The following is a 4651-nucleotide window of genomic DNA, read 5'->3' as shown; positions in this document are numbered from 1 at the left end:
GTACAGGTTTTTATTTAACCTCTTTGGCTTATTCTCTTCTTTCCTTATTCTTTATGGTGAAGTTTTTTATTCTAAGAAGTGGACAGGAGAAGGTTAAAATGAAATGAAATGAGCAAGGTTAGTTTACTCTCAATACCATACTTTGGGTGACACAAAATTTCAATAATATAGTATAATATACTGATGTAATATAACATAATAATATAGCTTTACTTAAGTAAAGCTTCAATAGCGGAGTTAATTTGGTTCTTGGAATGATAAAAGAACAAGAACAAGAAACATACTATTGTCACAAGGAAGCAAAATGTGTTTCAAGAGCACTGGAGAATTTGTTGTTATCTAATTCATAGTTTTGCATTTTTGGAAAATAGGACATCAATATATTAATAAGAACAAAATTTGCCTCTGTATGCATGTGAATGGGCACTTTTTCCATTGGTTGATTTTGTTTGAACATTGATGTCATTCAACATTGTAAGTACTGCCATTTGATTCCAACAAGGGTCAAAAATGTATAAGTAACATTTTAGCCAGGTTGGAATCAATAAATAAATGGTATTCACAAAGGAAAAGCAATGAATTTTGGGGAAACAATCTGTTTCTGATCTTAATTGTTTCCATTGCTAAGGTTATTCAAAGAATATCAGACCATCCCATCAGTTTTTATCAGACTTGGAAAGTGGTGGGTGAAGTAGTCAGCCTTCAGCCTTTGTCAGCAGTATGACTTGAATGAGCAATTACACAGACTTTTAGAAACACAGGGAAAGAAATTTATGGAAAGAAAGATGAAAGAATATTTCTAGGCCTATCTGGTTTCCATCTATCACATTCCTCTCTTTTGGCTGCTAAGACCCCAAACAGCAGGCATAGCCTCAACCCAGTCTTTAGTACTAATATTTCCTTAGGCTGGAGACATTTAAGAAGTCCTAGCCTAGCACTCTTAGATCTAGCAAGAGAGAACCTGGCATAGCACTTCTATATTGTGCTCAGTATCTACTGAATATGAACTTGAACATTCTATTAGTGCCAGGCTTATGGCTCAAGATCAGATAGCTGGACCCATTGAACAGTGTCTTAGTCAAGTTTCTCTAAGAAACAGAACTAGTGTTCTCTCTTTCTATCTCTATGGATTTTGAATTTTCCATCATCTATAATCAATTGAGCTAACCTCTTAAAGTAAATCTCTCATTCTGAGAGAGAAAGAGACAGACAGACAGAGAAAGAGAGAGAGTGAGATTTACTTCAAGGGATTAGTTAATGTGATTGCAGGGGGCTGGCAAGTTCAAAATCCACGGGTCAGGCATCAGGCTGAAGACTTCTGCAGGCTTGTATCTCAAAATCCACAGATCAAAGCAATGCAAAGAGTGCAGAGTAGAGAGAAAGTTCTGCCAAAATATCTCTTGATAGCCTGAAGGCAGAACACACCCTAAATAAACTCCCCTTTCATCAGACTGATTACATTATGGAAGGTGTTTGCATTAGACTACATAGTTGGCCAAACCACTGGGAACTACAGCTTAGCCAAGTGGACACCTAAAATTAACCGTCACAAACGATATGGGTTTTGTCCTAAACGATATGGGTTTTGTCCCAAACTATATGGGTTTTGTGCTTGGTTGTGTGAAGAATATGATGGTGCAAGATAAACAGGCTTCCTTCCTGTCTGGAGCCTGTGGTTTTACACTGTATTCACAGCTCCTGGTTTCCCATTTTTACAGTCTGCTGAGAAATCTTTCTCTTTAGGGCTACTGCCTTACATTGTTCTGCCCCTCCCCTTTTTTTTTCCTCATGGTAAGAGTTATAACCTTGAACTTCAACCTAGTGTCAGGTCCCTGGACCTGCCAACAGAGTCCTCCATTGTCCTTTGATGAGATCATCATCTAGTACTGAGGTTTCCTATTACCCTGCTCTGTGATTCTTGAACATTGATGGCCACCTCCTACCTGCTCAACTGAATGGCCCTTCTGGCTTCTGTAGCTGATGTTCTGAGCCCTCTGGTTGAAGTACAACACAGCCAGCCATGGCCTTAGCTATGACAAGTCATGTGGGGAAAACAAAATAGTGTGACAATCTATCCAAATAACACTCCTTCTTAAGTTGAATTCTCTCTCTTTATATTGTTCTTGTTAGTTGCCATCAATTAGCCCCTAACTCATGGCCACCCCATACAGAAAGGAATGAAATGCTGTACCATCCCCATGAAATGTTGTAGATTAGGCTGTTGTGATTAACTTTCTTCCTAGTCTTTCTTAGTCTTGAAGCTCTGCTCATCATAACAACTTGAATTATGGAAGGTCTACTAATAGATAAGTGGTAGCTAGCCATTAGTTGCATTGACCAGGAATTGAACTTGAGTCTGTCACATGAAAGGCAACAATTCTATCACTGACCCACCACTGGCCCTATGCCTTCTAATATAGGTATTACTAAATACCTGGATGGCAATGAAAAAATTCAGATACAGAGTTTGAGTTTCTTGGGGTGAAATTGTGGAAATATGGAGACTCTACCACTCTATCACTTCCTGGTTGTGTTACTTAAACATTCTGTACCTCATCTGTGAAATGAAGGTAATAATAGTATTTATTTCACAGTAGTATGGTGAGGATTAAATGAGATTATCCACAAAAGGTGCTTAGAGTAGTGCCTAGCATGTGGTAAGTGCTCACAAATGTTAGCTATCATTGTTGTCATCATTAGTCAAATTATTGGATGGATTAATTTTCCTTTCGCTGCTTAGCATTTATTCAGAGCAGATGACTGTTGCTAAAATGCAAGCTTTTGGAGAAGAACACAAAAGATTAGCAATGTCAGATGCTGCTGATATTGAAGTAAGGTGAGAACTGGCATTTGAGCAATGGATTTGGCAACACAGAGGCCGTTTGTGATCTCTTCAAGAACATTTTGGTGGAATGATGAGAATGAAAGCCTGATCAGAGTGGAGCCCAAAAAAGAATGAGCTAGAGCTCTCTGAGTTCTACACAGAGTCAGAGATTGCTCCAGCCAGTGTCACCTGGTCTTCAAGGAGCACTTCTTGTCCTCTGTGACTGGCCCTCTGTCTCTCCATGGGATAGAGATCGAGTCCATGTGGCTGGGCTGAGGAGGAGTTACCATGCTATCTTCCTACAATCTTCCTTCTCTCCTCCTCCCCTCCTCTGGTATGTTTTCTGCCTCTCGGTGCCTGCTATATGTCGATTTGTGTCCCCCTCAAAAGATATGCTGCAGTCCTAACTTCCCATACCTCTGAATCTGAACTTCTTTGGAAATAGGTTTTTTGCAGATTTAATTAGTTAAATTAACATGAGGTCATATTGAAGTAGGGTAGGCCTTAATCCAATATAAATGATGTCCTTACAAAAAGAGGAGAAGAGACACAGATAAAGAGACACAGAGGGAAAAACCTCAATGATGTTGGAGACAGAGATTGGAGTGATGGTGCCACCATACCTGGGGCTACCAGAAGCTGAAAAGAGCAAGGAAGGATCTTCTCCTAGAGCCTCAGGAGAAAGCATGGCCTGCTGACATCCTGTGTTTGGACTTCTAGCCTCAAGAACTGTGAGATAATGAACTTCTGCTGTTTTAAGCCACTAGCTCTATGGTAATTTGTTATGGCAGCCATAGGAAACTAATACAGTGACTATCTCAAAAACTTCTCCTAGAGGTTTCCTTCCATTCAACATAGATCAATTCATGCAGATAGATGCCCGGATGTCAATTCAACAGTTTTGCCCAGATATGGCCCACCTTTCTAGAAATCAGTCCTAAATTTCTATTAGTGTTGCTGACTGATGGCCTTTTGCTTAGAAGTCTCTAAGCTGATGATAAAAAAAAAAAATCTAATGATTATAGACAATGATTATTGGCTGCCTTCTTCGGATTCACTCTCACCTTTACAACTTTTTCCAGTGGCAACTAGATCTTTGTATAGGCTTTCATACTGTATCTATTAGGGTTCTGTCAGGGAACGAGATGCATACTTATTATGTGAAACAAACAAACAAAACAGTGTCAGTTGCAGTTGAGTCAATTTGGATTCATGATAACCCCATATGTGTCAGAGTAGAACTGTGGTCCATAGGGTTTTCAATGGATGGTTTTCAGGAATTGATTGCCAGGCCTTTCTTCCAAGATGTCTCTGGGTGGACTTAAACCTCACCCTTTCAGTTAGTAGCCAAAACTCCTTATTTTAAGCAAAGTGGGTATACTACAGGGAATTACGTATTAACAATTGATACAGGTTTCAAAGATGTTCGAAGTTGGAAAAAGCAAAAAAGGTACACTGAGGTAACCATAGATCACTAACTACTGAAAGCAGCTTTTATCCCTAAGGCTAGGGGAGCAACAGGGAAAAATGAAGTTACCAGAACCTAAGAGCTCAGCTCCTAATGAAACTCAAGAGTAATTAAAATGTAAATAACTGCTAGAACATATGCTTCATAAGGGCAAGAATTTTTGTTTTGTTTTCTGATGAATCCCACCTCCTTAAAACTGTGCCTGGTGTACAGCTCCTCAATAAACATGAGTCAAACGAACAAATGCATGAATGAATAAAAAATAAGAGTTTTGCATTCTGGGAAAAAAGTTTTCTCACTCTTCTGAGAAAATTCTCTCTTTTGGTTGCTGTGGATGGTCAGTGTGAAGCCTGGAACTG

The 4651-nt window shown here is 39.3% G+C and overlaps 1 pseudogene; it reads left to right on the top strand.

The window, feature by feature from the left end:
- Positions 1-2771: 2771 nt before the first annotated feature.
- Positions 2772-4651, top strand: part of LOC122149523 — a 39836-nt pseudogene continuing 37956 nt past the window's right edge.

Source organism: Orycteropus afer, unplaced genomic scaffold (assembly GCF_000298275.1).
Source record: "Orycteropus afer afer isolate SDZICR_OR568_19922 unplaced genomic scaffold, OryAfe1.0 scaffold00030, whole genome shotgun sequence".
NCBI lineage: Eukaryota > Metazoa > Chordata > Mammalia > Tubulidentata > Orycteropodidae > Orycteropus > Orycteropus afer.
The sequence above is the reverse complement of the archived record's forward strand: the minus strand, read 5'-3'. Positions and strand labels throughout refer to the sequence as shown.